This window comes from Fukomys damarensis, unplaced genomic scaffold (genome assembly GCF_012274545.1).
Source record: "Fukomys damarensis isolate Sample0158 unplaced genomic scaffold, DMR_v1.0_HiC HiC_scaffold_33, whole genome shotgun sequence".
Lineage (NCBI taxonomy): Eukaryota > Metazoa > Chordata > Mammalia > Rodentia > Bathyergidae > Fukomys > Fukomys damarensis.
In genome coordinates this window covers 52,657,887-52,678,082 of record NW_022900945.1, presented here as the reverse complement: position 1 = coordinate 52,678,082, position 20,196 = coordinate 52,657,887, and the positions used below count along the sequence as shown (strand labels likewise).

Below are 20,196 nucleotides of genomic sequence, written 5' to 3'. Positions count from 1 at the left end.
GTATCTCTTTCTCTCTCTCTCTCTCTTTTTTTTTTTTTTTTTTTTTTTTTTTTTTGAGACGGTCTCACTATGTAGTTGAGACTGACCTGGAACTTACTATGTGGCCCAGGCCCAGGCTGGTCTCAAACTCACTGTGATCCTCCTGCCTCAGCCTCCCAAGTGCTAGGATTATCGGCGTGCGCCACCATGCCGGGCCCTGTCCCCATTTCTTTTTTGTGTTCTCAATCTACCCTTATCTGAGTTCCCAAGGCCTCTTTTCTATTTCATACCGAGCCTCCCTAAGCTCCCTACTCATTCATGCTCAGCACTGCTCCCACCCTGGATAAAGTTTGAAACCTAAAGAGTTGCTTTATCACTTCATCCTTAGATTCTGGCAAGACATTTCTACTGCAAGATAGAAAACAAAACAAAAACAATCAATACTGTGTAAACTAACATTTTAAAAATTATTGATACCTGCATGTAATGAACTCATAGAGGAATATGCAAGAAACAAAACAAATAAATTGAAAACTAAAGAGGAAAATGGAAAGCTAACATTTGAACTTCCCAGGAGACTGTCAAAGGTTCGTTTCCAGGAAGCTGAAGCTGGAGGATCGATTTGAGTTCTGGGCCAGCCTGGACTCCATGGTGAGTTCAAAACCTACCTGGACTACACGGCAAGACCCTGACTCAAACAACAACAACAACAAAAAAGGAGTTTCCGAAAGCTTTGTCTCTAATATTCACCTACTATATACACAAGTTGAATGAGACCCTCTACTATACCATTATTGAAATTGGTTTAGAAAAACCCATTTACAAAGAAAACAGAATCCAGGCTAGGGATTTAGCTCAGTGATAGCATACCTGTCTTACAAGCTTAAGGTCCTGAGTTCGATCCCTGGCACTGGAGAAAAAATAAAATAAAAAGAATCCTGTAATTACCTTAGCCCTAGTTAGATTTTTTTCTTTTTTCTTTTTTTAGTTTTAGTTTTTTGTTTGTTTGGTTGGTTGGTTGGTTGAGACAGGACCTCCCTCTATCTATGTAGCTCAGGCTGGCCTTGAACTCCTAGCAATCCTTCTGCCTTAGCCTCCTAAATTCTGGGAAGACAAGCAAGCACCATCACACTCAGCTAGAACTTTTTAAGATTGGCCTTTCAGATATTTTTAGCTGCAGACTGGGCCTCACATGAATTAATTTGGAGTTTTAAAAATTCTTTACTTGGCATAAAATTCTCAATCCAAACTATTAACAGTAAAAAATTAATTTTTTCTAAGCTGGGAATAGCAGTGAGACATTTAGCAGAAGTAAATACAACATCGAGTTCTACAGAGCCACAATCACTGCAGTCTTCTCTTTGCTCACAGAGGCAGTGTTTTCTTTGCAGAGTTTCAGTATATACAACTTTCAGTTACCGTGGCTTAGTTAAATCCAATCCCCCTAGAGCTTGACTTCTATTTCAGCTACCATAGCATGTTAACTGTCGGTAACGGTGTCATGCACAGACTTTACTGCTGTCTCTTCAGCCCACGATCCACTGTGGGATCAACAAGTGCACACATACCCAGTGACCAGTCACATCGATCATGGAATTAAGTGCACAGGTAACCAGCCACCAATTACAGCACTTATTTTCAGGTTTGCTGGCGACCTCTGCTGTGCCATGGCAGGAAGCCATGAAGTTGTGTTGTCTCCTTACATCCCAGGGATAAATCCATGTAACATCTTACAGGAATCAATAATAAAATGGGAATTGGGCAATACAGGTGGAAAGTGTAGAAAACTGACAATGATAGAAGCAAGATTTCATCTGAATGTAAAAGAAAGAGCTGACTGTGGGAATGGTATTATCGCCGGTGGTTTAGAGACTGTCAGTATAAAGCTAGAGAGTCTCAGTGAGGCAGACCCATCAGCCTGAATGAGGAAAGTGTGAAGGATGAGGGTGTCCAATGCTAGTAGGAATTTCAGACTAAAGGAACTCTCCGACACAGTCCCCAACAAGGAACACTCAAAAGTGTAGACTACTGGAAGCTGATACAAACTCAGAGTGGAGTATTAAGCTTACTAAGGCAGGAAAAGAAAGTCATATCTTTAAGTTATATCACAAGAAAACGAATGCTGTTCAAAATACCCCTGGTAGGGCTGGGGATCTAGCTCAGTGGTTCTGGTGCCTGCTTCACAAGTGCAAGGACCCGAGTTTGATCCCCCCGTACCAAAACAACAACAGCAGCAAAAAACCAAAAACCAAAATACTCCTGGTAAGATTTAACAAAGAAAGAAACCTCTCTTAATTCTGGACCTTTCTAGCGTTTTAAATTACAGTGTGCTAAATAAATGTTGCTTTCACTATTTTTACTCCTATATATGTTTATAACGAACAATCAAAGTGTTTTGAATATATTGACAAAAAATTTTAAAAGCCATAGGATATCATAATTTCCCCCATAGATTACTGAGATCCCTTTGCATGGATTCACTCTTACATGATCAATTTTTTAGTTTATCCATATGCAGAGCTACGATGGACTTAATGTAGGATTTAGAGTCACAGAAAATAAACAGTAGCTCATTGAGCGTCAGTGGAATCTTTTGTGGGATATTAGCATTTCATCTTTCTGTAAAGAATATCTAAATCTTTTGAAGTTTGCAAGGAGTTATGCACATTGACTTGAGATTCTAATATCATTCTGCTTTTGGAGTTAATTTCACTTAAATAGCACACCTAATCAGTGCTAAGCACAGCCATCTAGAAGATACTTTTGCAAGAAAACTATTGGTTTGTCTTCTAGAATCTATCATTCTGTTAATACAGAAGCGCCTCCCCATACCACCGGTTTTGCTTTCCTCATTTTAGTTACCATGATTCAAAAATATATGGAAATTTCCAGAAATGAACTATTCGTAAGTTTTAGATTGCATGCCATTCTGATCATGCGATGACATCTTGCTGTCTCCTACCCAGCACGTAAACCATCCCTTTGTCCAACTTTTCCCTGTTATATATGCGCCTGCCCCTTAGTCACTAAATAGCACTCTCTTGGTCATCAGATCAGCTGTCAAGACACACAGTGCTTGTGTTCAAGCAACCCTTCCATAAGGTCACTTGTTACTTTGTTTTGTTTTGTTTTATTTTGAGACAGGCTCTCACTGTGTAGTTGAGACTGACCCGGAACTCACTGTGTAGCCCAGGCTGGTCTCGAGCTCACAGCGATCCTCCTGCCTCAGCCTCCCGAGTGCTGGGATTACAGACGTGCGCCACCACGCCTGGCCAGATCACTTGTTACTTAAACCCAAGCATAAACTAATGTCTGTCACAGTGACTGTCATTCACCTCACTGAGTCTCCGTGTGTGGGAATGTATTATCTTCTCTCATCAAAAGAAGGCTGATTGCAGCACAATATGGCAGACACTGGGAGGGAAGAAGAGAGACCTCATTTACATATGTATTAACAGAGCATATTGTTATGAGTGTTCTATTTTTATCAGTTATTCTTGATAATTTCTTACTGTGTCTAATTTATAAATTAAACTTCATCACTGCTGTCTCTATACGACTCTGTACTCTCTGTAGTTTCAGGTAGGGAGGTGTTGGTTCTCCCCCATGAATAAGGGAGAAGTACTGTCTATCTAAATTTTCTAAAAGTATCACGGTCTATCATAAATTAAATTCTCAGTAACACAGTGAAATCAGTATGGCATCTTCATTTTATTTTTTAAATTTTTTTGCCAGGCAGGCAGCAGAACCACTGAGCTAAATCCCCAGCCCAGACATCTTCATTTTATATTCAACAATAACTTTAATTTTATATTTATATTTTAATGCTGTTGCGGAAGGAATTGGCAAGTGACACCCACATAGAGACGAGCTGAATGGAAGTAAAATAAACAGTTTATTTTGCCAGCAAAGGGTCGATCGCATTCAAAAAGGCAGTGCCAGTGATCGCCCTCCGATTGGGTTGCAGCTCCCCCTTTTATAGCCGTGGTCTCATTGAGGTGGTTACATTTCATTTCATCAGTTCGCGTTACCCATGTACAAATTGCAGTAACCAGACAGTTCGCTTTAACGCAGACGTAACAATCCCTTGTAGCTAGGGAGTTAAGATCCGTCTAGCTGTCTATTCTAGTGCTCAGGAAGGGAGGGGATGTTCAAGGTTAGGGATGAGGCCAGATGTCCCATTTCATGGTCAGTGCCTCCAGTGTCTGTTAATTATGAACTAAACACAGCAGATTGCTGTTAGAGACAGCAAAAGCCATTTTACATTTTCCTAAATTTTGTAGGTTTTTAGATTATTTACAAAAGTTCTATCACTACCAGATGTTTTTCTGACACTGAAAAGAAACGCTATTCTTGTATGATACTTTAAAAAACTATTTTCCAATAGATTTTAGAATATCTTTTCCTATCAACTTTTTAAAAATAAAGCATACAGATCAAAGAACATAGAATGTCATAGAATTTCTCAAGTGTTTCCAGTTGCTGTCATTATATTCTTCTATACCTTTCAATCTTCGAATCATTGTCTGATTTCAGCTATTGTAATTTGTCATTAATGATTTACATAATTCTTTTCCAATCATTTCATACACTGCAAAAAATTCCCAACACGAAATCTTTTATGTGGAAAATAAGCATATGGAAAAATACGTCAGTAATAATAATGTTTTACTTGCCATATCTAAGACTGTATCATTAAACTTTAATAGAAACTATTTAGCATCTCTTATCTCTTTAAAATTATTTGACTCATCATTATCTACCATAATCCTAATACTTAATTTTATATTTCATATCCTACATTATTACCTGGCATTAATGTTAGCCTTCTATATGGATGTTCTGCCATAAAGCTATAATTTGCTAATGTTAGAATTTGCCAAATTAAGACAATACTAACAAACTCTTCATACATTATTTATTTTCCATTATTTCTTCTAGCAAAAGTCCTCATACCCAGTAGCCCTTTTTGGATCTCTCCTGAGTTGAACATATTCTCCTACGATACAGATGCCTCTGTTTCATCCTATTCAAAATTATAGAAAATGCATGCTAAAAATTTAGCCCACCTTTGAACCTAACTTTCAGATCCTCTTTGGCTTTTCCATTATAGATATATTTCCTAGATTCAGTGGGAGAAAGTTACCTTTTCTACTTTGGATTCTCCTCAGTGAAATATTTCACTCTATCATTTTCCCAGAAGTTAACTCTAATTTATGATATATTTCTTTTCATATAAATGTTGGGATGACTGGTTGTGCTTTTCTCCCCTACCTTAGAAAATACTCAGACAAAATGAAATCATACAAATAACTTGGGTGCCATTGTCAAACATCTGATTTTGTCCCACTACAAAACAAATGAGTAACCTGTACAAGACTAGAGTGAAAAAAATAAAGAGCTTCACATAAACCTTTCATAAACCAAGGTAATCAAAATTTAAATATTATTTCCTGACATTCTAATCAGTCAGGGTTAAGTTTTGGCTGCAAGGGGGTTACTGTTTTTATTTTGTGATTGTGCTTTGTTTGGGTCTTTTCAATGCTTGACCCCCGACCTGTACTTGGAGATGGTTGCTAGAGTCCTTCCAAAGTGCCCTCTGAGCCAGCAGAAGAGGAAGAGTTGAGCACATGCACCTCACTGGCTTTGGGTGCACTTTGCAGAAGTTACTCTCCCTGGGACGGGTTGCAGCCACGAGACCACAACTAGCAGAAAGGCTTACTGTTTAGATTGATTGAGCAGAGAAAAGTGGCTTTTATACTGTCTGGTTGATTACTGGGTGCAAGAGAGGCTGACTTGCTCTACAGAAGTGGAAAACACAACCAGTGATTTCTGAATCCCACGTGACAAGTCATCTGTCCTGTAGTTATGTCAGGACACGGTTGGCAAGCAGTTCACTTGAATGGACAATCTGGAGATAATGCTCAAAGACCCATTATGAATGAGTGCGTGTGTGTGTGTGTGTGTGTGTGTGTGTGTGTGTGTGTATGTGTTTAGAAGACTTTATGCCCACACTGGGGTTTATATTTGTTTTTATATCTTCTGTCTAAAATACGAATATGTTAGGAGCCGGGCGTGGTGGCACATGCCTGTAATCCCAGCACTCAGGAGGCTAAGGCAGGAGGATCGCTGGGAGTTCGAGACCAGCCTGGGCTACATAGTGAGTTCCAGGTCAGACTCAACTACATAGTGAGACCCTGTTTAAAAAAAAAAATGAATATGTTAAATACATAATTTAAAAGTTGCTTAAAAATAGCTGCTGTTGCTCAAAAGTAATTTAAATTACTTCTTTTGGAGACATGGAGTCTATTCATCCCTCTAGTAACGTAAGATCTACCCTTATGTTTGCAAGAACATCAGACCTGGGGCAGGTCCTGTTGTACAGTATAGAGTTGCATTTCCCAGTTTTTACTGCAGGCTGAAGTAATCCTCTTATTAGGAAGAGACAGTAACACACAGGCCTATGACCTCATCAAATTTAACAAAACAGTTTTCATGAGGACATCGCTCCTTGCATCAAATAGTATCTCTCCTATAAAAACTGGTAGGAAATGTCCTTGGGATGGCAAGACTGGAAGGCCATGTGTTGTGAATAGCTTATTGTCCAAACCTTCTAGACTCTGAATATGCGTTGGAGCCTCCCTCTATCATCTTAGGGTCCTGCAGTAATCTGGGACCCACCTCTAACCAGCATATAGGGTACCATGGGACTTTTCCTAAAAATATACTTCTTGGCTCCTTTCTATTTTACTGGTCATATTCTCCTGGACTCTACTGTTATATTATCACTGATATGTTTTTATTATTATATGTTTGTTTTCTAAGGAGTTTTAAATTGTTAGCGTTAAGGAGTTACTGTGAATTGAATCATGGGTTTATAGGCTGCTTGATGATTTGAGGTCCCGGACACCAAATTTTTCAATGAAGATGCTGGATCTTTTTTTGATCTCTCCTGCCACCTTGTGGTAAAATATACGAATTGATTCCACTCTGTAGCTTTTGATAATAAGTATAAAAACCCTGACCTTGACAACCAAATGGTTTTGATGTTGCAGATACTTTGATCCTGTACCTAGGAATTGAAGTATTTTACAGAACAGTACACATTTTTATGATTTGTTTTCCCTGAGAGGGTGCCCACGGTGCCAGTTATCTCAGTTCAACATCTAGTCTATAGGGCAGTGATGGCGAATCTTTTAGAGTTGCGTGCCCAGACTGCAACCTAAACACTCTTAGGTATCACAGAGTGCCAACCCTGGGATTAATCCTGAATACAGAGATTTTAGTTTAGGAAAGAATGACATATGTGTTAAAAGGAAACAGGATAGTAGAGCTTTCACTGACACAAACAGCCCACTGTGGCACAGGTGCCATAGGTTCGCCACCGCTGCTCTAAAGCATAATTGTTTTCCAGTTTTTGTTGTGTTGTGTCCTGGACTTGGAATCTTAACTAGAAATCAGAGAGTTAATCGTTCTCCTTGCTTTGTGGCTCATGTAAATCATTTACTCTGATCCAGCATCATCTTGCGTCTGATTAATTAAACCATGACTCAGTCTTCATTTCTTTACCCCCAGTTTTTGCCTTTCTCCATACTCCAGTGTGGAAATGTGTCATCCTTTGGTTTCCATGTTGTGTACGCATGGTGTTGCTTCTATTTACAACTTTAATGGCAGCGAAAGGCTGCTTGCTGTGTGCCTCGTGCATAATGCATTTCATTCGGCACTCAAATACCTTCCCACATCACTCCGTGTCCAGTCTGCGCCTGCCTACTGCACGGGACCTTACCACGCGTGCCTCTCCACGTTTACTGGTGTGCTCCCACGGGGTGAGCAGCTGGAACACCTCCAACACCCACGACCCTACAGATGTTGTCACCGACGTCGTGGTGTATGTTTCCTTCTGGAAAAGTATGAGCATTCCCCAGCATACACGGTCAGAGGAGGGACTGGAAGGTCAGCGGGTACATCCTTCTGTAAGACATCGCCACCAGCTCTCCAGATTTACTTCACCATGATCAGTGTATGAAAAGCCTCATCTCCCTGAAATCGCTAGTTTGCTCTAGTCTGTTTGTTTGTTTGTTTGTTTTGTTTTGTTTTGGTACCGGGGATTGAATTTGGGTCCTTGCACTTGCGGAGCAGGCAGCAGAACCACTGAGCTAAATCCCTAGCCCCCTGCTCTAGCTTTCTGATTTTGCCAATTTGGTGACATAAAAATGTCACTTTGTCTTAATTTGCATTTAATTAATAATGAATTCGAGAATGATTCCTGTGCTTCCCTTTGCAGTTGCCATCCGTGAAGGACTCATGCACCTACTTCGTCTATTTTGTAGTTTCTGGTCTTTTCCCCACTGTCTGAAAAGGGGAAAGCAGTGATTCACATTCCCCACAGAGGAGGGGACTGCTCTCCCGTAGACCTTCCCAGCGCAGGGAGCACAGTGACAAGCTCCTGCAGGTCTCGTTTCCCCGTGCGTCTTTGTCCTGGTACTGAGCCGCACGCAGCACAGCCCTTGGGGTCCATGTCCCGTCTGGGGGAAAGGGAACCACGTGAGCCTGTGGCCCTCTGGTGGCACGTGCAGTAGCAATCACTATTATTAAGGGCTCACACCGAGAATTTTACCCACTTGACCCCAGCATCAGGGTCTCCATATCTGGCTTTATTTCTAGAGTTTTTCTGAGATCTCAAACTTCAATTACTTTTATTCTTGGAGGATTATTTTGAGGGATCTTCTCTGGACTTCAGGTGGGAATCTCTGGTCAAGTTACAGCTCACAGGGCCAGGTGTCCTGTTCAGTCCTTCCCAGAAGCACCTGCCCTTAGACCGTAGACTCTGTTCATTACCTCAGGGCTTTGTTCTTGTGAAGCCAGATTATTAATAGTTATAAATATTGGATTACAGTGTAAATTTTGACAGTTGAAGGAGACGGAGCCTCTGTGTAGGGGTAACTTTTAAAAACCATTTTACTCCTCCTATTCTTTTTATATCAGTCATACACCCCTAACATCTAATGGTCCGTCATACCTCATGCCAAGTGGGGCAAGGAGAGGTCTGTGCACTTCCTCATCGAAACGCTGGGCAGAGGTATTTATCAGCCCATGAGAATTGTCTTCGGCTTTTCAAATTCTCACAGGGCAGAGCCTGACAGGCATTGAATTTAACGGTCTGAGACTCTGAGGTTCCACTTATGTTTTTATCAACCTAACTAGATAGTAATTACCTCATTTTTTCAGGGGTTCGATATATTTCTATCATTAACTTCCATTTTTCCTGGCTGCAGTGTATTATGTGGCTTAGTCAAATCAAGCATAAGAGGAACGCCCCTTTATTACTGTTCCCCTTTGGTCTATTTTAATTTTAATCTTAGAGGGTCCTCAGGTGATTCGTACACTTCTCCTTAACTTTTCGCCATCCCTTCTTGAGTTTTCCTTTGTAGCCTCTTAGCTCGAGTGTGGTGAGGCCACCTTTTTTTCTGCTGTTTTGATTGCAGTCTCAGTGCCAGGAGCTCTTGATGACGTCCTTCCAAGTTTGGCTGGAGCCTGTCCTCTCTGTGTCCTCATCGACACCAGGTTACCAGGATGAAACTAAAGAAACTTTGGTGAACTCCAAAGGTGGGATCTGGGCTAGGAGACCTTTCACCCTGAGGGAAGATGGAGTGGAGGGTGTGGGCAGTACATCATTTGTTTACAGTTGCCTCTGTGTGGGGAGGTCTGCAGAGTGTACAGAGGTCTACTCGAGTGTGGAATCCTATGTAGCAGTTAATAGGAGGATGGCCTCACATCCTTTAGTGGGGCAGTTGGGAGGCATTTAGTTCAGGGCTGTTCAGGCCCTAAGATCAGTTTAGTGATTTATTTTGAGGGTTGGATTCACCCTCGCTACCTTTCCAGAGGTTGGGGAAGGTTGCCACAGAGTATGATGTAGTCCTAATGGACTTTTAAAGTCTCCGTGATCCCCTGAAGCGCCTTGGAAGCAAAATGACTACCACTGTCTGAATCAACATTGTCAGCCAGGCCAACTCTTAAGTACAGTCTGTTCTAGGATTATGTTGGCAGCATTACCAGTGGTGGCAGTCAGAACAGGAGAGGCTTCTACCCAGCCAGAGAGGTGATCGAATGTTGCTCGTAAGTGTTTGAGCTGTCCTACCTTGGACACTTCTGTAAAGTCCACTTGAATGCTCTGCCGTGGCTTCACCCCAGGAACACCCCCCACCCCTGGAAGTGTGTTTTCTAATCACCCTTTGTTTAGCTTGTGGCACCTTACACAGCTTCCACAACCCTGTTTAGCACCAGTGTAAATTCCCAGGCACACGTTGTTTCTGAGTATTATATCATAGAGCCTTGCAGCTTCACTGTCTCTTTCCATAGAGTATAAACATTAAGCCTTTTTTTCAACATGTTCAGACCTCCTAGTTTTGCCACTGTCTTTGCTTTTTCTCTCCTAGGAGGGCAATACCATACCAACTTCGCTCACACCAAAAAGATCTCTTTATACTTATACCTTTCTTTATATGTTTTTCAATCCTATAGCACTTACTATTTTCTTTCTGTAGCCACTTGGATTTGAAAATGTCCCTGGTCTACTCCCCTCCCAGCCTGGGTCTCAGTGGGTTTATAAATGGCTATGTTCTCATTAGAGCTGGCTGCCAAGGAGACCTCCAGGTGTCTTGAGTAGCACCCTCACCTGAGTCCCAGCAGAAAGCAGCAGAGGAGCAAGTTACCCCTGTGATTGCAGTTTGATAAATACCCCCCAGTGCAGAAGAAATGTCTTAAGCTTACCAATTACACAAAACAAAATCAACTCAAACTGGAATCTGAAAGTAAATTTATCAGTCAGCCAAATTTGGGCCAAAAGACTGAAGGTTTGCTAACAGGGTCTTTGAGTGAAAAATAACCCCAGAGCAATATTTAATCATATTTTATTTTTCTTTATCCTTGGTAAGAAAGAGGGCTGTCCCCTCAGACCTTTAACATTCTTCCCGGTGGACTATCTGGAGAATGTCAGAGGAAGAATACTTATCCACACCCCCCCCTCTTTTTTGGTTTCCTAGAATCCCCCATTTCTTTTTTTTTTTTTTTCTTTTCTTTTCTTTTTTGGTTTTTTGAGACAGGGTCTCACTATGTAGTTGAGAATGACCTAGAATTCACTATGTAGCCCAGCGATCCTCCTGCCTCAGCCTCCCCAGTGCTGGGATTACAGGCGTGCACCACCACGCCCGGCAAGAATTCCCCATTTCTGATTGGTCTCCTTGGCTGAGTTTTCCTCTGTACTCACCTCCCCGCCAAGATTCTCCCATACCCTGTGCACTCACCCACCCCCACACACACAGGATGGAGGAGGTTCTGGTCTCATCCACACCACTCAAGCTCAATGCCCCGACCACCAAGGCGGTACTCGGGGTCCAGGTTTTCCACTTTGGCCAGTGCATGAGGTTGCCTGGTTGCCCAGCACCTGCTTTGTTTCCCCTGGGTGGGTTTCACTGTCTTCAGAACAATGGGCTCAGATTTTCTATGGTTTCCACGAGGAGTCAGACTATCTGGGCAGAGCAGCCACTGGCGTATGGAGTGGAATGCACCTCCCTCTCCACCAGGTAGGCATGGTTCTTCTGGGTGAGCCCTCAATTGTGAGAAATGTGTTCACTCATCAGGACCCAAGGGATGGACTCAGAGGCCGGAAGAGCGGTGAAAGCGAGGCTTTAAGACAGGCTTGCAAATCTGGTGTCTGCTGTGTCAGCTGGCACACCCAAGGCAGCGTCCGTGAGCAATTTATTCCCACCACACGGGTCTCCATCCCCGGTTCCTCCCTGGCTGACTATTACGGGGAGAACAGCCGTTCCCAGCTGCCACCTAAGTTTTGTTATCTCCTTACAGGGCGTTCCCCGATCTTCCCAATTTGAGTTTGCATTTTCTCATGTGCTGTCTGTTCTTTACTTTGGCACTTTCTGAGAACCAGGTGTTCTTGTTTCAGATTTTGTACAATCTTGAAGTCACTGTGCTATAATTTAGCCTTAGCTATCTTATGAAAATGGACCATTGTGTATCTTCCTTCTCCCTTCTGCACTTACACCCTACATTTCGCAACTAAGGCTTACTTATTTCTCCTCAAGCTTCCATTTGCGTGGGACAGTTTTAACAGCTAGTGATTTTTGGCTCAGACTTAACTGCTTTGTCTTGAAAGTGAACCACTTTTAAGTTTCTTTCTCCTACAACTGAGAAATGTACCCTCATGAAGTCAGAGTTCAGAGTTCATGACCTTAGTCCTTTCTTTAGAACCTAATAATTGTTTGCAGAAACACTACAATTTCACAGAAACCACAAATATCCTCACAATTGTGGGGGGGCAGGAGGTTGCAAGGAGCCAATCTGAGAGCCTCTTTTTAGTTCTCCTTGCTGCTGATCGGCTGTGGCCCTGTAACCCACCAGCATTCCCACATCCTAACAGATAGCTGTCTCCTTTGTTCTTGGTCTTGCTCTTAATTCCCGAAGATCCCTGTGATTCTCCTAAAATGCCCTGCACCTTCTAGGGCTTCTGGCAATGAACCTAAGTGCCAGAAAAAAAATTCAAGACACTCCAGGAGAAGGTTGAACTACTGGATTTGCTACAGGAGCTAAAAAGTTATGGTACAGTAGGGATTTATAGGCATTTTTATGACCATATCTGAAATTCATGGTTTTCCTCAGTTTGTGGAATTAACCCCCATGAATTTCAAGGGCCCACTATCCTTTTATAAACACACCCAGATATACCACATACATGTGTGTGTGTATATATACCCATTTCCTTTTGACAGTTTCAAATATATTCTCAAATCTAGACACAAGCCATACCATTTAATCCAGACTCTTATGGGAGTTCTCTGCCTTCTTACCTGTATGGTTTATTCCATGGGCTTGCTTCTCTGATGCTAAAATACAACTTGAGCAAGTTTAAACTTTCTTTATACCCCATACCCCATAACCTGAAGAACACAAGAGAGTAGTATCTCTGCCCCCTGTCGTTATGCACAAGAATCAGTCTTCATGTAAATTGTGTCATCTTGGGCCGGGGATTTAGCTCAGCGGTTCGGTGGCCTGCCTTGCAAGTGCAAGGACCCGAGTTCAATCCCTGGTACCAAAAAAAAAAAAATTGTGTCATCTTAGGACAGGGGCATACTCAACTCCGATCGAGAATAGGTGGGATCTCTATGATGATTGTGTCAAATTATAGGTTATTTGTCCATCCTTTAGCATGCCACATTATCAAGGACACATTCTACGGATAAAAAAGGGGAAGGGGAGAAAAAGAAGAAAAGATAGGCTCTTATAACTGCCTGAGGCTGATCACTGCAGCTGAGGGTGCAGTCAACCAACCAAAACTGGGGGCCTGCTGTGCACATGTGGTTTGGAAGTCAAAAGGATCAGAGCAAGTCGCGTCTAATCCAAGTAGAAAAACTGCAACAGTTGCACTGTTTATTTCCCTATCACTCCCTCTTTCATCACCTTTTTTTTTTGGTACTAGGGATTAAACTCAGGACCTTGAGCTTGCAAGGTAGGCACAGTGCCACTGAGCTAAATCCCTGGCCCAAAACAACTTTATTTTCTAAAAGTTTACCTGTGTGTGCCTGCTGCCACCTGTACCTGGTCTCCCTGAGGGTCCTTCCCCTTTCCCTGGCTTTCTGTTCTCAGCTTTCTAACCAAACTAGTCCCTTTTCTCAAGTTTGCCTCATATAAGTTCCTCTATGGGAAACTAGAAAAAGACACAGTGAAAGCAGTAAACTGCACTACAATGAACATAATCACATACTGCAAACATGTACTAATGAAAATAAAAACTAAAAAGAAAGCACTGATATTTCTTTGATTTTTGTTTGTTTGTTTGTTTAGTTGATCTGTCTCTATGCAAAAGTGGAGTGTTAAGACCCCCAGCTATGACTGTGTTCCTGTTTATTTGATCATTTAGGTTCGGCAGTTTTTGCTTTATGAAGCTAGGTGCTCCAGTATTTGGTGTGTGAGTCTTTATCGATGTTACCCCTTCTTGTTGGATCATTCCCTTAACAAGTATGTAGTGATCTTAGTCTCTTCTAATCAGCTTTAGCCTGAAGTTTACTGTAACACACGGCAGAGAGACGAGACCAACCGAGGAGGCTAGTGCAAAGCAAGGAGACACAGACTTTATTGACCTGGATGCACGCTGACTATGGGCAAGAGCCCATCAGTGCTGAGAGAAAAGCAGGGAGCCCTACAGGGCTTTGGAAGCGGGGTATGGCACATCTGTCACGTGCAGGCGTTGGTGTAAACATCCGCAGCGGTCAAGGCAGATGTACGGATGTTATCGGGTGACTTGGCATCGCATCAGGAAGATGTTGTGCTGTACTTTGTAGATGGTAACACCCCGTTCTGTGTTCTGTCTGCTCCACGACAACACACGCCGTATCTGGTCTAGGGGAGTGTCTTGCTGAGCGCTGCGCTTTTTTGCATCTGCTGAAATGCAGCTTAGAATCAAACAGCACATTTGTTAACCATGCCGTGGCCAGGTCAAGCCTGACGGTTGTAAGGGTCGGGGGGAACGGACGTTGCTGGAGACCCCTGCCGAAGGTCCCAGCCTCCTGTGAGCCACCACAGCACCAGCGAAAGGTTAAAGGGTAGAACAAGGCAGAGTGAAGCTGAGTCGTGGGTCCTGGTCAGTGCTGCCGATGGCAGTGAAGACAAAGTCCCCCAAGCACGTCCAGTACTTACTGAGTACAATCGTGAGAAGGAACAGGGAGCTCTGAAGTCATCTAGTGGATCACTGTCGAACACCCGGCATGACGGCCTCCGGCAGGGCTGTCAGGGAGTCCGCACTGCTTATCTTGCTAGGGTAGAAGAAACCAGTCCTGGGATCAGGTGCAGTTAGCAAGCAGCCCACAAGTCAGTGAGAAGCGATAATCTGGGGGAGAGGATTATAACTGGGGTCCCGCCGACCTCAGCTGCACATAATTCAGCGGGGCCCTGCCGTTTCACAGACCAGGACTTAGGCCTCAGTGACAGCCATTAGCAAAGGAGCAGTGCTAGCCCAACTCTGCTAGCTGCCAGGCCCATCCGAGTCCCTCAGGGCTTCAGTCTGACTCCTGATATAAAACAGCAGAGCAGAATTAAGGAAGGCAAGAAGCACGTGCCACTCAGCCCACAGTGCCGGGCAGGGATGTCTGCTACAGACAGTTGTAATGTCTGAGATTAAAACTGCTGCCCCTACTTGTTTTGGGGGTTCCTAATGTATGAAATATTGTTTTTCATCCTTTAATTTTTAATCTATGAATATCTTTTTTGGAAGAGATAGAGTGAAGATATTCCATGCACAAGGTCCTAGTGACCTCAATGAATGTGGACCTTATGCATCACGAATGTGAACTAAGATTAATAATATCAACAATGAAACAGGGAAAGGGGAACTAAAGAAGGAGAAAGGAAGGAAAAGAATTTTTAAAAAAGAAGCAAGCTGTACTATGTACAGGCACCAACTCCCCAAGATAATTGTAAGATGCATGTTCTGCAAATATGTAGTAATAAAAATTTTAAAAAAGAAATCATACTGCAAAATAAATTTTGTAGATAAAATCTTTAAGCTCAGAACACAGTCACGATATTTTTTCCCTCTGCTACTTTATACTCAGTGAATTTTAAACTAATTGAAGTCTAGCCATGACTATCTTGATTTGCCCTACCATTTCAGGTATGAGTTGATCCTAATTAGTCAAGGTTTCTGTATTTGCTAATTTGCCTACTTGCTAAAATTTATTTGAAATTCTAAAATAGAGACTCATAGTAGTGCAAGAACAACAGGGTCTAGGGCTGGGGATTTAGCTCAGTGGTTCCACCGCCTGCCTCGCAAGTTCGATTCCCAGTACCGCACCGCCAAAAAAAGAACAACAGAAACTGAGGAAATCACTCCCCTCCACCCACTAGAGGTTGGGCAGCACCCTAGGGCTGTTTTTTCTTCCATTGTTCTAAGAGAGAGGTAAAAACTACGATAACAAAGACCCAGAAAAACTTGGAGGTTCTAGACCAGTGCACATTTACCTAGGATCTCCTAGCCTGACCTTCAACTCAACCCTTATTAAAGTTTCATTAATATGCACTGTATCTCATATATATCATTACGATGAGAGTGAATTCTGGCACAGACATGTTGGTTGAAAGGCTCTGTCAATCATTCCTGTCAGTCTTACCCCAGAAATCTGATGGGAGGCATCTGAACTGGGGTGCACATCCTTAAAAACTCTAAAAGCCTGATTTGTCTGTGTGCTGTGCTTTTTACTTTCCTGCCATCCTGGCACCACTTTTCTGTTTGTACCACACTTTTTGTTGGCAGGAACTTGCCCTGGGCACCTCTTCCCATGATCTTCAATAGATGGAACTGTTTTTCACTTGCCACCGACTGTGTGTTTGTAATTCTTTGCTCATCATAGGTAAGAGCCTGGAATTTATCTGCTGAATCCATCCTGCAGAAACAACACTGCTCTTGCGGTCATTCGTGGCTCTGTGCAGAATGGTGTAAAACTTAAGTCTGCTGAAGGACACTTTCCCCGTGAAAGTCAAAACTGGCAATGGTGTCCGCCTTCTTGTTTCACCGCACTTTTTGGGAGTCCGTTCAGTGCCACGTTTGCCACACCTTTGTGCTCTTCGTTAGTAACTGCTCTTTAAACTGACCCCAGACCGTACTGCTCAAGGGTTAGCTGATGTATTTAAACTCATAGATGCTGCAGTGTGGCTGAAGGCAGAGGTGTGGATGTTATCGGGTGACTTGGCACTTGGTGACGTACTTTGTAGTCTGTAACACCCCATTCTGGTTCTTTCTGCTGGAAGACTGCCTCAGGCCGAGCCTAACCAGGGTCCTTCCTCTCTTCCCTCCTCCCTTTCCCCTCCATAGATTCCAGAGTCAAGCAGACACAGTCGCACTGACTCGTACTGTGGACCCGGGATGGCACAGGCACACTGTGCAGCCTCCCTGTTCCCCTCTTGTGCATCCCTCCCGCTGGGTTCCGCAGTGGCCACTGTAGGCCACGGAGCACTTTTGGCCCAACTCCCCCCCCACCCCGTTTGCCTTCCATATGAATAAAGCCTGCACGGTGCTCCTGGCACCCACTAGCTCCCGAAAAGCTATGGTTCTGCCTGGTCCCAACTTCCAAGCATAACCTTGGTATGCATCCTTCTTTCCTGGTTCCTTCGTCTTTCCTCCATCTCCCGCAGCTCTCTCCGGCTTCGGACTCTGCGCTGTGTGGGCCGCGGCAGAAGTCAGCACAGCCTGCGTCTGGTCTTGCTAGGGAGTGTGTTCAGCATTTTTTTTCTTCTAGTGCTAACTGTTGTAAGTTCATATCAATGGATCGACAATCCAGTACAATGGGACAAGAAAGAGAAAATTTGTTGATTAAAAGTAGATGAGGCTATTTTGGAAAGTAACATCTATAATGCTATGATGAAATTATGAGAGAGCGACTAAATGTGTGGATTCATGAGAAAAGTAGTTTTTATTCAAATTTATGATCTTTTATTTCTCTATTTTGAGCTCTTAAAAACATTTTTATTGCATATTAATTTTACAAAATTTTGAGTTTCAATGTGGTATTTGCAATATACAACATTAACAACATTGTGGTGAGATGGGCTGGGGATTTAGCTCAGTGGTTCTGCCGCCTGCTTCATAAGCGCATGGACCCGAGTTTGATCCCCGGTACCCCCAAAAAATTGTAGTGAGGCTGAAAATCAAAGAAATTTACGATCATCTCATTCAGGGTCAGGAAAATGTTGAGCATTTCTCAGGTATTGTTTTAGTATAAAGACCTACTGCATATAAGGAGTTATGTATAAACATGAATGCAATAAATAAGATTTTCAATAAAAACACATAAAATATGTTGATGTATTCACCAGTTGAAAAAATGTTGTAAACAGAGCTTTCAGGAGCAAACTTTGTTTCCTCGGGGAGTGTGGCTCAGTGCTCACTACAGCAGGGTTTACACCAGTAGTACAGAATGTAAGTGTTGTGAACAATATGCAGTACTATTAATATACATTATTTCACCAGTAGCACACGTTGCTTACCTTTATCCTACTCTAATCTCGCTGCTCATTCCAGAACCACACTGAATACAAGGACCTACCTCCTGCCCAACTCTCAGTTTAGAATCCTTGGAACAATTGTTTCACTCTAATAACTCTCTATAGTTCAATAAGAAGAAAAGAAAAAGGCAAATTGTGTTTCTCCACAGCGGATCAGAGAAGAAGATACAGAACTGGGAAAGTGTGGAGTCTCTTGGCCCAGTGAGAAAACCTTTAACAGGAAGAACATCAAACATCTCAACTGCAGTGCAGGCGTCAGGCAGGGAAAGGATTAAGAGACTGACGTGAGTCAATACAAAGGTTTTTTTTTCTTTTTATTGAGTTTATTGATGATTACAAAGTTTTATTGAGGACGTGTTACATGTAAGCAAGACCCTTCCTCAGGGAGGCAGATACAGATACTTTACTCTCAAGGCTCTGAAAAACTGAAAAGAGAAAGGGCCCTACATGGCTTCTGTGGAGGGTGGAGAGTGAGGAGTGCGGTTAGTGGAAGAGTGGGGGAGCTCAGATGAGGAGAGACCATGGCCTGCGGTGAGAAGGGAACCCCTGGAGGGAGTGGACCTATCGGCTGCTTCTGAGTTTTAGCTATTCTGCGTTGTGCTGCTGTAAACGTGGGTATAAATATGATCTCTTTAAGTTTGGGGGAGAAGATACCCAGAAGGGAAATATCTGAGTCAAATGAAATTTCTGAGTCAAATGAAATGTTAGTTTTTTGTTTTGTTTTTCTTTTCTTTTTCTTTTTTTTTTTTTTTTTTTTTTTTTTTTTTTTTTGTACTGGGGATCAAACTCGGGTCCTTGTGCTTGTGAGGGGCAGGTGGTGGAACCACTGAGCTAAATCCCCAGCCCTTTGTTTTGTTTTTTCTAGTGTTAGTTTTTGAGGAATCTCCACACTGATTTCTTTCTTTTTTTTTTTTTTTTTTTTTTTTTGTTCTGTTTTGTTTTGTGAGACAGGGTCTCCCTATGTAGTTGAGACTGACCTGGAACTCACTATGTAGCTCAGGCTGGTCTTGCACTCACAGCGATCCTCCTGCCGCAGCCTCCCGAGTGGCAGGATTACAGGCGTGCTCCACCATGCCTGGCTCCAGCATTTGTTCTTACTTGTTTTATTTATTTTTGGGTTTTGTTGTTGTTGTTGTTGTTGAGACAGGGTCTCACTATTCAGACTGACCTGGATCTCACTATGTAGCTGACTCCCATGACTGCCCCTCATCCAGTCACTGTGGGCGGGTAACACTGGGAGCCCTGAAGTGAAGTTGTTTTTAGGGGCTCTGGGTCCCGGATTTAAATAGTCAACCCCTTCTTGAAATGGTGTCTGATCAAGCACTCTCTGTGGATACGGTGGGTGCCCGTTCCCTTTCCGGTTGTTGCCTGCTATCTGGAAGGAGTTACCCACAGAGCAAAACGTTGCTCCGTTTGCAGTTCACAAAAGCTGTCATTTCTCTGTGGATGTCCCAGCCGGGGTGCTTATCTGGCTTTGGGGAAGCCCAGTTCTACTCCTCCTGAGCCAGGAGAGCCGGAGAGAGAGTCCGTATTGTTTCCTCCCTTTCTCTGTGTGTGGACAATCTTTCTGCCAGCTTCCCTGTAGTTTCTAACTTTTCCTCTCAGTTCCTTCCCAATTCCCAACGAGCTATATCTCTTTTTCTCCTCCAACAGGTTGTTATTTTCCAGAGACTGAATTCTCATCTTGGAGAGGCTGGATTTTACTACTGATCACCGCTTTGCCATTTTCTTTCTCCTCTGCTGGATTTTTTATTAATGTTTTTTGTTTATTCAGTTCATGATCTGTTTAGTTATAGCGTATCTGAGCTCTCTGCGTACTTTATTGATCTTTTGTCTCTTTTGTCATTTCATACAGTTCAGCTGTTTGGCTTTTCATTTGCTTCCATCAATGCTCAATGGATCAGCTTTGGAGGAGCTGGGAGTTTTTGGCATTTCGTTGCCTTGTCTTCTCATGTTTGTCCCGTGCTTGTGGGGAGGGTGCACATATGCATCCACACACATGCTGGGGTTTGTGGCTCGATTATAGTGGAGAGACTTTGTTGCTAGTATGGAGAATCTCTTCAGTCAATATCTGCTTTTCAGCGATGCTTTCTGCTTTCAATTCTTTTTTTTTTTTTTTTTTTTTTTTTTTTTTGGGGGTTTACTGTGGGG

At 42.8% G+C, this 20,196-nt stretch overlaps 1 protein-coding gene across 1 annotated transcript in view; it reads left to right on the top strand.

The window, feature by feature from the left end:
* Positions 1-20,196, top strand: part of Selenbp1 (selenium binding protein 1) — a 53,916-nt gene that overhangs the window by 8,005 nt on the left and 25,715 nt on the right. The gene's annotated exons all lie outside the window — the stretch shown is intronic.